The 12,173-nt window shown below is 37.7% G+C and overlaps 1 protein-coding gene across 1 annotated transcript in view; it reads right to left on the bottom strand.

Moving 5' to 3' along the window:
• The window catches only part of APBA1 (amyloid beta precursor protein binding family A member 1), a 91,121-nt gene that overhangs the window by 37,741 nt on the left and 41,207 nt on the right, over positions 1-12,173 (bottom strand). The gene's annotated exons all lie outside the window — the stretch shown is intronic.

The raw sequence follows: 12,173 nt of genomic DNA, 5'->3' as shown, positions 1-12,173 counted from the left end.
AGGTGGAGTTAATGAACACAAGCAACAAAAGGTACCCTTCCTTCCCCAGCAGACAAACATTTCACTTTATAAGCTCTGAAGTCAGACAACAGCCAGCACAACAGTATAACCCCCTAAGCAAATGATGTCCAGCAGCAGGACTGCACTTCTGACTTCTGTGTACAAATTCTTTGTGGAAGAATCACTTCCAAGCAATCTGATGGAGACGCTTCCACTGACTGCTCTGGCATTTCAATGACATTGGCAGGTGCGTGCTAGAAGAGCTAGCTGAGGCCAGTGGCTCAATCATGGTAGAGTTATGACAGAAATATTCAATCCCTGCTCCACCTCTGCCTACAGCTCACTAATCCAGTGGAGGATGCTGTAATGTAAAATGACAGATTTAGATCCATCACAGGAGTCTGCAATTGCTCAGATACATGACAGGTATGCATACTGCCCTTCTTCAGTATGGTATCTTTGGCTGAGATAGTCACCTTATGCACTCATCATTAGAAATAAAAATGTACTCTCAAGGTATCTGAACCACCCATTTCCTTCTTCCTAGGGAAGCACAAGACAACTAGATACAACACAGTTACCATCATGAAATGTATCTATAATCTATAAACTTAAGATGACTTCTACACCAAATCTCTTTCCTAAAATATGGAGAAGACATTACTAATATTCTTAACCATGACCACATGGAGAGTAGTGAGGCATCTTAGCCTTGCTGACTTTGGGTAAAAGATTGTATAATAACTAGAGATGTCTGCCAGTAATAATAGATCATAAAAAAAGGCCACAGAAACAGCAGAAGTCCATAAGAACACAGGTTAGCTTCTAGAAGTTTCCTGGAGCAAACAGGACTACCTAGCTCAGAATGCTTAATTTTTATGTAAAAGTTTCAGCATTTTGAAGCTTGCCCCATGTTTTTAAAATGTAGTGTCATAAAAAGGACATTTTATGTCCCTTTAAGGCCGTGAGTTAAACCACATATCTGTAAGTAGAATATAGGTCTCACATGTGAAGTAGTGGTAAGTACTAAAATGTAAGATACGTTATGGAAGAGTTATAACTTGAAGGATCTATAAAAGATCAATTGGTCAATTACCAATTACAAAAAAAAATGTGATGCAAAATAGAACATGAACTAAATCTACTGAACTGAGGCAAGGAAGCTCAGGTGGCAGTTTGCCAACTAGATGAGTGCTGTGCAAAAGGGCTATGGGAATAACTTCCCGTGGTGAGAAAGCAACAGTAATTTTAGTTGCTCTCTATTAGGAAATTCAACCTGAAGATGAGACTAGATGGGAATTACTTACACTAGGCTTCCACAGGAAATTCAGTGGGTGCAACTTCCAGCTCAGCTAACCTTCCCTGTCTTTGTCACACTTCATATTTTAGCTTTTAAAGCTTAGAAGTCCTGAAAAAAAAAAAAAAAAGAAAAAAAAAATCCTGGCCCTTGCTCCAGACAGATCCTCTAATTTTCAGAAGCAGTTCATACATAGATTTGCAATTCCAGCATGCTGTGTTTGACCTCTAAGACTTGCCTTTCCAACCCTCATCACGGGGAAGAAAAATGTACAGTATGTGATACAGTATATATAAAAATGCAGTTATAATATAATACCTAATAAATCGCATTAACTGAACAGATAAAGATGTTCTATACAAACCAATCATTTTTCTATGAAACATCTCAGTTTGTTTCTTCTAGCTAAAGAATATGTGTTAGTAAGAAGCCTTCACTGACAAGGTAAGTTTTTTTTCCAACTAAGGCTTCCAGGTCTATATGCAATGCCAGGACTAACAAACCAAACATTCTCCCCACTGCAGTATATGATATATTTAAGTAAAAAGGAACAACAGTATTGGAGAGCTTTCCTTTTTAAGCTCTGAAAAGGAAGGGTGAAGATGCCAAGGTATAACAACTCTTTGAAAAGTCCATTCCAAGCAGGATTACCTGCTCCGTTGAAGTAAGTCATAAAATTTCCACTGCTTTACAAATAGACAAGAGTTAGGCTAAAATAGAGGTCTGTTTTAAAATACTAGCTTAAATGTGTTGCATTCAAAGTAGTCCCTAACTTGCACCTAAGTGTCATTAGTCACCCATTGAAAAAGGGCAGCACTACTTGAGAGAAATGAAGTTATATGTAAACCCAGGATGATGACCAATTTTCTGAAATCTTTTATGTATCCTGCCACATCTTTAACTTAGAATCAGAGAATGGTTAGGGTTGAAAGGGACCTTAAAGCTCATCTAGTTCCAACCACCCTGCCATGGGCAAGGGCATCTTCCACTAGATGAGGCTGCTCAAAGCCCCATCCAACCTGGCCTTCAACACTGCCACGGATGGGGCAGCCACAGCTTCTCTGGGCAACCTGTGCCAGCACCTCATCACCCTCACAGTAAAGAACTTATTCTAATAACTAATTTATATCTTCCCTCTGTCAGTTTAAAGCCATTCCCCCTTGTGCTGCCAAGACATGCCCTTGTAAGAAGTCCCTCTCCAGATTTCCTGTAGGCCCCTTTAAGGTACTGGAAGGCTGCTCTAAGGTCTTCCTAGAGCCTAACACATCCACACCATTCCTATGTTGGGGAGCTCAGATAAAAAATGAATGCTATTGGGAGCTAATTATCTAAAGGTAGAAAAGAAGGTAAAATTCAACTGTATGAAGACTACCTATACCTCAAGTCAAATAAGATATCAAATGCAACAATATTTACAACAAAAGTTCTGACAATTTCTGAAATTTTGTGAACCTGTTTAAGAAGTTTTAATACATGCTCATAACATAATGCATTATGGACAGATAGCATTAGTGGTATGTCTAGCTGTGAGAAACAAATTATAGAGATTATAAACCATACAAAATATTGCTAAAAACACCTGAGAGCCCCAACATTTTTCTTTTTCAAACTGAAGGTTCCAAAGTTCCACATGTGAAATTGCTCAGCTTGAAGAATGACCTCAGGTTAATTTCAGATACTGAAAATTTCAAAGGTGTACCTTTTGAGGGGATGAAGAGGAAACTTTAGCTTTACTTGAAGCTTTTTACTGAAAAAAATTCTCTTCTCTTTGCCCTTCCTTCAATAATTTCAATTTAATTTAACTTTTTAATTTTGTAAGTAAAAAAATACTACTATCAAATGTATTTTGGAAAAAAAAAAAGCCCCACAGAAATTTTACTTGCTAGGAAAAAAATATTTACTTATAGAAGTATAGGTTTGAATAAACGTCCCTATGTTACACAAGCCCCAATATATTTCAATGAAAGTAAGCTTTTAAGTCAAGTACATTAACTTGGCTATTTAGCAATCAGTCTTTAGTCAGTAATTTGTAGAATTACCTGTTAAAGTTGGGTGTTAGAAACACTAAGTCCCTTTACATATATGGTAGCTGTAAGATTACTAAGCTTCACATTTTTTTAATTCTTAGTAGCATTTCACTCAAGCAAATGCAAGGTCTGCCTGATTTTTCTTACCAGGCCTTCCATAAGTACTTTATTCCCAGCAAGCAATCAAAAATCAATAACCTACATAAAATGCCACAGACAGACGAGAACTTCAGCAAGAGAGGTCATCTGACCTTGGAAATAAAGACACAGTACCCATCTGAAAGATATTATACTCTCATATTAATTACTCTGAACAGCAGCAGTGCTACAGTAATCAAATATACACGGGAAAGTGCTCTGTAAGCACTCTCAGCTTTGCACTCAGGGCTTGATGGATGAATCTGTCTTCAAAATAGACAAATCAGAGGTTGATTACTACTGCAACCAGCTCTGCTGAAGGTTAAACTACCTTCCTGCCTGTAAAGAAGAAAAATTAAACATCTCCACATATTTCTAAAGCAACATGAATACAAAGCTGGAAGTTTAAGGATTTTTCTCTGCTACTTTATACTGAAAAAAAAAAAAAGAAAAAAAGAAGTATTTAAAATGCCACTAAGAGGCACACTATCACCTCAGAGCAAGACCACAACACCTATACCCATTGCTATTCAGGAAAATACATGTACGAAGGAAAGATTAAAATGTGACTATTCAGCTTCCAATCTGTTTGTTTTCTGAATATGTATAACATGTATAATTGTTTTCTTTCTTGTGCATGCAGGCAGAAATGAAGCTTTTAAAAAATTGTTATTTTCAATACACTTTTTTAAGCTTACTGCATAACAGCATTATGCATAGTATTTTAACAATCTAATACTGTCTTTTTGGAATGAAAGATCACACTATTGATAGCTATGTGTACTATTGTTAGAGTCTCAAAACAAAAGCCATGTATACCATGTGGAATCAAGACTACACACACACTTTTTTTGTCATGTATGGGATAACAAGGTAACTCAGCTAAGGAAGTGACCACAGGAGGTCTCCAGTCCAAGCCCTGCCAAAAGCAAAAACAACTCTGTCTTTAACACAAGGGCTCCAACCCCACCATCTTGGTGGCCCTTGTTTCTCTCCAACCAGTTTTTCAGTGTCATTCCCGTACCTGGGACCCCAAGGGAAGGCAGTACCCCTGTGGGGTCTGACAGGCACCAGGTAGAGAGGTCAGCCCCTGCCTCCCCTGGCTCTCAGGCCATATCCTGCTCACACTACCCAGGTGCCCCTGTCCCTTTTACTCCCTGCCACAGCCATGTCCCAGTGCTGCTCCTTGGCCTCAAGAACCCTAGCCTCTAGCATTGCAAGGCCTATTTACATACATACATCTTTAAAATGAATCTTTTCATTTATAAGAAGCATAACTGTTTTATCTTACTTTTCAGAACTCTTTCAAGACAAAACTTAGTATGCCAGTTGAGTTTGTAACCAAAAATAGTTTTGTCTTCTCTAAAAAACTTTGGACATATATACACCTATGTCTTTCATTAAAAAATTGCTAGTATTTGAATAGATTTACCCATAATTACAGGCCACATTAGAAGCAGAGAGACATCTGACTGAGTTTGCAAAGGCATCCCAAAACCAAGTACAGGTTGTCTCAGCACATTCTGTGAGGAATTTCACAAAGCCCATAAGTTTTTCCAGACTCTAGCAATACACCAGTGTTTCCCTTGAACAGATAGTTATCTCAGCAAGACATATGAATGCAAGTTACATTTCAGAAAAAAAACCAACATAGTCTTTTAGCAGACACATACCTTTGAAATACATCTTCAAAATCTTTAGGTTTTTTTTTCAGAGCCCCTGTGGTACAAAATGGCTGAGAATTCAACAACATATGCAGTGCCCCCTTGAAGAGAATTCCCCACCTCTCCTGTGTTAGGCAGCTGTTTACTGAGCTGTAACCTGCTTAGGAAACCTGGGTGCCTCTGCTGCCATGTGCTATGTAAGCTCATCCAAAACAACTTCAAAAATATCCCAAATATCTGTGAAATGTATGCTTCTTGCTAGTCAGTGAAAGCAGCACCTGGAAAGTGACATTAACACCCCACCACATGCACACACACACACATCGGTTTGTACTGATGAGGATGAGCTATGAATACTCGTAATACTGTAACTGTAAAGTAGCAAATCTGCATGCACAATACTGCTCTACACACAAAATTTTCTACAAGTGCTTCTGGAATCCTTGTATCACTGTAGTATTCTAAACTAGTTACACACATTCATTTCAACACTGTATGTTGCCTTTAATATTTTCTGCAAAGTCTTTTACTGCAATTTGATTCATAATAACCTTGGAAGCTTCCATTCCTGAGTCCCAAAGCCACTTCTGAACTCAGCAGGAGCAAAATTTAAAACACAAACTACTGTTTAAAGCTCAACAGAAGAGCCTTTTGTTTTTTAGTAAGGCATGCAAATTTCAAAAGGAGGTAGCTTTTATAGAATCAACCTTTTCTGATCACAACTAGCCTAAAAGAGCACACAGGTCCTTAACAAAAATTAAAAAAACCCTGTTATTAAAATAAAAGTGAGCTGTACACCAGCCCATGCTTATGTCATCTCAGACTAACCCTTTTTCTTATCCTGTGTCTATTATGTTGTTTTTATCATTGACTGTACTGGTTGTCAGCTGTTCAGTGTCTCAGGTTCAGTGGAACTGGAAAGTAATTTAATTTCCCCTTCTCCCCACCCCCTAGATGTTAAAGTTAATTACAGAATCACAGAATCCCAAGGGTTGGAAGGGACCTCAAAAGATCATCTAGTCCAACCCCTCTGCAAGAGCAGGGTAACCTAGAGTACATCACACAGGAACTTGTCCAGGTGGGCCTTGAATATCTCCAACGTAGGAGACTCCACAACCTCCCTGGGCAACCTGTTCCAGTGCTCTGTCACTCTTACAGTAAAGAAGTTCTTCTTGATGTTAACGTGGAACCTGCTCTGCTCCAGTTTACACCCATTGCCCCAATTTGAATTTCTGCTTCCAATTTTAAAATTGTTTACATCAGCTCCTAATTATCTTATTAAATTGAACTGGCTAAATAACTAAATAAATATGAACATGCCACACAACATGTGTTGTGGAGTCTGTACATGTTATCACTCCCTGAAGAAGAGATATCCGAGTACTAGGACCATATAATGTTTTTGGTCAACAGCATTTTTAACTCTCAATTTTTTAATCTTAGGTACCTGCTTTTAGTTTTGAACTTTTTGTTTTGATAACACAACTTCACCCTTGCTGCATAACTTCAAAAGCACGTTCCCATTTCATATACCGCAGCACATAAGCTGGTGAAGCTACAGAAGACCAGTTAAAAAAAATCAAAACAAAAAACCAATTAATCTCATAACTGTCTTTACAACTTTTCATAACATTTGAAAAGTACTTTAGGAATAACTGATAAATTATTATATTTACAAATTTAACAACTTATTGAAAATAGAAATTATTTACTGCCTGTGCAAATCACCTCTACCTGGTTTTAACAGGGGTTTTAAACAGGTAAGAAGCAGCATTATTAAACTGAACATCTGGGAGGCAGGGGAAAGAAAATTAGTTTCCAGTTCCACTGAACTTGAGACACTGAACAGCTGATGAGCAGTACACAGCCAACAATGAAAACAACATAACGGACACAGGATAAGAAAAAACAACAGCTCCTTTATTTTCTGCCCCCAGGCCTCCTTCTCCAGGCCTGTGCTTGCCCTCACAAAAAGAAAGGGGAGCTGAGAGAAACCTGTACCTGACATAGAACACAAAACTTGTTAACAGTAAACAGATCTAGAGTAATCAGAGTTAATGAGCTCTCAAAGAAATAGTAAACTATTTTCCCCTTCCAGTTCCCATCTTGCTCAAAACTAAAATATAAACTTGAACAAGAAACACCATGCAGTAACCTTCAACAGAGAGAGGCCAGATTTCTTAATGCTTCAAGGCACTGTAGAGAAAAAGTGCTCTGATAAGAAAAGGAAAAGACCCTTCCATCCACCTTTCAATACTGAAGTCCTGCCAAAGCAAGAAATGAGACAATGGACTCCAGGAGTACTTGAAGCCATCCATCTACTGCCAGAAGAAGGTTAACTGGTAATATGGCCCAACAGAAGACATGAACTAAAAGCAGTAGAAAAATCCTGACAAGGATCCATAGGCAATCTCTGCAGAGAAGCACAATAACTAGACACAGTAGACCAAAGACACTTAAAAAAAAATTAATGTCAAATCCCAGACTGTAATTCATTGAGGGAATAAATCTGACTGCTCTCAGCTACCAGAATACTTAAGCATCATAAATAAAATTCCTACAAGAGACAAACTAAGGAAATTTGGGGTTCTCTTTCATTTTGTTGTGATTCTCTGACAGGTTACTGCTGGGTTTATTCCTGGGAGTATTATGGATGTACATTTAATTAGTGTCCAGATAATCTAAAATTTTGACCATTGGAATTGTTACTCTGGTATTTAAATCATGGTTACTAATAAAATCCATCTCCAAAGAAGAAAGAGCAAATGAAATCGTATACAAGTAAAGTCAAAGTATAGCATTTAGAATCAATACTACAATGTGAGACTAGCTTCCATCTCTTAAGTACCATTGCTAGAAACGAATCATTACTAAATCTGAGCATAGATTGTCTGTAACTTTCAATTTTTTCTTCTCTGTGTAAAAGGCAGAACCATCTCAGACAGCACAGGTGAAAATGCTGACTCTCCAATGATGATATTCTGAATGCAAATGATGTTATTTTTACTAATGTAAATAACATCATTTTTATAGGAATGAAAACTATGTATTTCTCTCTAAACATTTTGTTTTAGAAAGTGAAATTTTCAAATGAGTTAAACTCTACATTTTTAAATTCTTTTATACAATCAATCCACAGGTTGTGTCAGGTACACAAGAACATTTGGATGGTGCTGAGACAACTTCAAGAAAAGAATTTGAAAGGAAGCTCTGCAGCAACTATGCCCCTTTCAGGAAAACCGAGTTAAACAGCAGACTGTAAAGTCCGGCTAGTTAGTCTGGTAGTCTAAGTAGTTTTTTTTCAGCAGAGAGAAGCAAGTTACAGAATACTGTTTCCAGGAGATACTGCTTCAAATAAAAAAGACTACAGTAGCAGAACAGTACATATGTGGAGGGAAACCCACCCCCAACAAAACAACAAAACAAACAAACAAAAAACCCCAAAAAGCCTAGGACACCTAAGCAGTAACTTTTTTACTTCTTACATGCATCTGCAACAAATCTAGTAATTAGTAGGCAACTGAAGAACACGTCTTGATCTAAGAATCTGTTTCATGTCTTCCCAAACCCAAATCCAAAAGTACAGGGTCAACTCACCAAAACAGTACAGAATTAGTGCTGAAACCCCAGTAACTTCAAGTTTCTGTTGAACATGATCAGTAAAAGGATTTGTTCTGAGGCACTTTTACTACCTTCAAGCTAAGTTTACTCCCCATGTAGTCGGGGCTCAGACAGCAAGTAAGTAAAGAGATCCTATTCTCCTTTAATTTATCTTATTTCAGAAGTTGTAAAGAAGCTATAGCTGAGTTAAATGGAAAAGTAAATAGATAGGGATGGATGTGATACAGAACTTGCTTACCTCCAACAGTACAAGGATTTACAAATGTACAGCTGCCGGGCAACTGTAATACCTACCTACTGAAAACAGTAGATTTTTACAATCCACCTCCCCCCACTTCATTCTAGGGAAAGAAAAGCCTCAAAAGCAACAGCTTTTATTTAAATTGTTACTTTGAGTAGACTTACACTTTACTACATGGGTTTTGACATTAACTTTTTCTAGAAAGGCTTTAGAAGGGCAATATGGAAGATGTGGAGATGCTATTCAGACAGGAAAAATGAGAAAGACAGAAAGATGAGGTGTCTAAAATTCCGAAGTATTTGATTACTCTGGGACTGTCAGCCCTTTTCCATTGCCTCTCACTATTCAGAACAACAGAATCAACACTTTCTGCCATACTCTCAGCTCCTTTTCACGGACCTGATGTATATCTGGATTAAAGAGAAGGTTTTAAGTATTAGCTAGTTTGTCTCTTTCTGAGTGACACAAGACATCACAGCCCATATCTGCTTCCATTCACAGAAATTTAAGTAAGTAGGAGCATGTAAGCTCTGCAGGCTAGCAAAACCTCATGAAAAAACAGTGAAATCCCACTAACAGAGGTTTCATTTAAAGGTATAGACACAGGTGAAAACCTAGAAAGTAACAAAATAAAAACAACCAGAAAAAGATAAAATCTTTGTGACTTCAAGCTGCAATATTCATGGACTTAAACGTTACTTCAGTAGATTTGAGCTTGTATCTATAAAACTTTAATTCTTAGGGAAAAAAAAACCCAGAAAAAAAACCCCAAACCACAGAAAAAAAACCAACAGATGCAAAGGAGGAGGAAGTAGGAATGCACAGATGTAGTTTACAATTTAAATTAAAATTGTGATCGTTCTCCACCATACATTGACAACATTCTATTGCATTTTCTGTTACCATTTTAGCCCACATAATAAGCCCACCCCCATCTCCAACCATCAAACTCTAATAACACCTGCAGATCTTTTTACTTCTATTTCAAGGACAAGCTGCTGATTCAGCCAATATAAAAACCACCAAACAAACAAACAAAAAACACCCAAACCAAAAAAAACAAAGCTACACAGATCAGCTCACAAGTTTCCAAAGACATGAAGGAAAACTGATCTGCCACTTTTATTTCCTCACAGTTCTATACTGTAAAGACAGCCACACAGTAAAGACAGCCACACAGTCCTCTTCAAAAACCATGTGGAAGGATGTCATACATTTGCTGCACAAGTGTACTCCAGAGTGATTAGATAAAAAATTCTCAAGCACATAGTCAACTGTTAGTACCTGTTTGAAATGCCATGGCCACTTTCCAGCACCAGAGTAGATGCATCACTAGGCACTACACACCAGATTTTCAGCTGCAAGAGGCCAGTCTGGCTCAACCAACACCTACCTGCATTTGACTCGCCTCAGCAGACATGTCTGCCTGTTCCACACTCCCCAGCAGCAAAGTTTCTTCTAGCTTGAAAAATTAACAACTTCTGCACCTTCAGTGACTAAGTAAGCAAGATACACACTGTGCTCTTCCTCAGAGCTGATGAGAGAAGTATTAGTTATTCAAAAAGGGAGGACATCTACATCACTCTGTTCTCTGTACTGAGGAAGATCCTGACTGAGACCTACTTTTCAGCACAAGCATCTTTCTGTCAGTGGAACTAGCTGCTCCAAGGTGACTACCTATGAAATCTGTTCCCCAGACATAATTAAATCCTAATGAAGGCTGGCATTTCTCCACATCTGCAGCTCAGAACAGAACTTGAAGAGTATTCAGAATTGCACTGTACACATCTTGAGGTCCTCGGATGCATCTTTCACAAGGCAGCTTACTCAGAAACTACAGTCGGAGCAAGGGGGACAGGAGAGCTGCCTGGCAACAGCCACAAGGGTCCCATAAGGTTAAGAAAAAAAAATTAATTGATGCTAATCAATAAGGTTAACCAGAACACACAATATTCCCAGATCCTGAAAATCAAAGCCAGATGCATTCTGTGAAGACCACACAGCTTTCTGTACACTTGTCCATCTCTACCCACTAAGAAAACAAACCTACCAGAACACAATTACACAGGAGACAGTTCAGAAGAAAGCAAACTGAGGGGAGTCACCCAACCATGCTTTTCACATCGTATGCAACATTTACAGCTAGAACCTCCACACACACCAGCCTGAATCAAGTAATACATACAGACAATGGGAAAAAATGACATAGCATAACAGCGATTGAAGATGCAGTCACAAGCAGAACAGAATATAAATAAAAGATTTTCTAAATATACATAGGGTGGCAGTTTTCTTTTTTAAATTATTTGTTCCTACCTCCATGGTGTTTTTGTCTCCCTTCCAAACAGAACTGACCTTAAAAAATAACTCTAGATGGTTCACACTTCTGTAAAAGTAGATTATTTTGTCTTCTCTTTATATGCAGAAATACTTTATACGGAAATTTTAGCAGATGACTATATTCTATTTCAAATATTTTTATTATGCCCTCTTAACCTTATTAAATCTTTTTATATAATTAACATACCCAAGTAATGGTATCATAGGAGAGAAAAGCAGCAACTGTAGAGAGCACTTGTAAGGTGAAATACATCTCACATGGATAAATTTACATGAAGAATGGTACAATCCTGGAATGCTTCAATACTTGGAACAATTCAAATATTTAGTTATTAATCTATTAACATTTTTCCCCTTTTGCTTGCAGACAGTCTGAGAATCAATGGCTCCTTTCACTTATCCTCAGAAGTTATTATTAAAGCAATGTATTTCAAAGATGCTTATGACCCTTTCTCAAAGAAAACGGAAGCCTTAATTATGTCACTTAATTATGTTTTTATAAAGAGAAAATGAGATGCCTCTTAAATGTTCCATGAAATCGAGATAAAAGGGATTCTATAATGCCAGAGAACAGTATATTTGAAGTTATTCTGTTTTATCTTCTTATTCCTTTCCAAGGAAGGATCACCCCTCCTACAATACAGTCCCTTTCTCTTCTGACATCCAAACTTAGGTGTGGTATTTCAGGCTCTATTCTCTACTGGTATTTAACTCAAAATAAAAGTCATGATGGTCTGATCTCTGCTATCCATCAGGCAGAGAACTGGTCTGGAGCTCCTTTCAAATATCTGACCTTTGCTTAAGTCACCTTATAAGCATGTATACGCACATACTAATTTAGGTTT

This window comes from Melopsittacus undulatus, chromosome Z, assembly GCF_012275295.1.
Source record: "Melopsittacus undulatus isolate bMelUnd1 chromosome Z, bMelUnd1.mat.Z, whole genome shotgun sequence".
Lineage (NCBI taxonomy): Eukaryota > Metazoa > Chordata > Aves > Psittaciformes > Psittaculidae > Melopsittacus > Melopsittacus undulatus.
The sequence above is the reverse complement of the archived record's forward strand: the minus strand, read 5'-3'. Positions and strand labels throughout refer to the sequence as shown.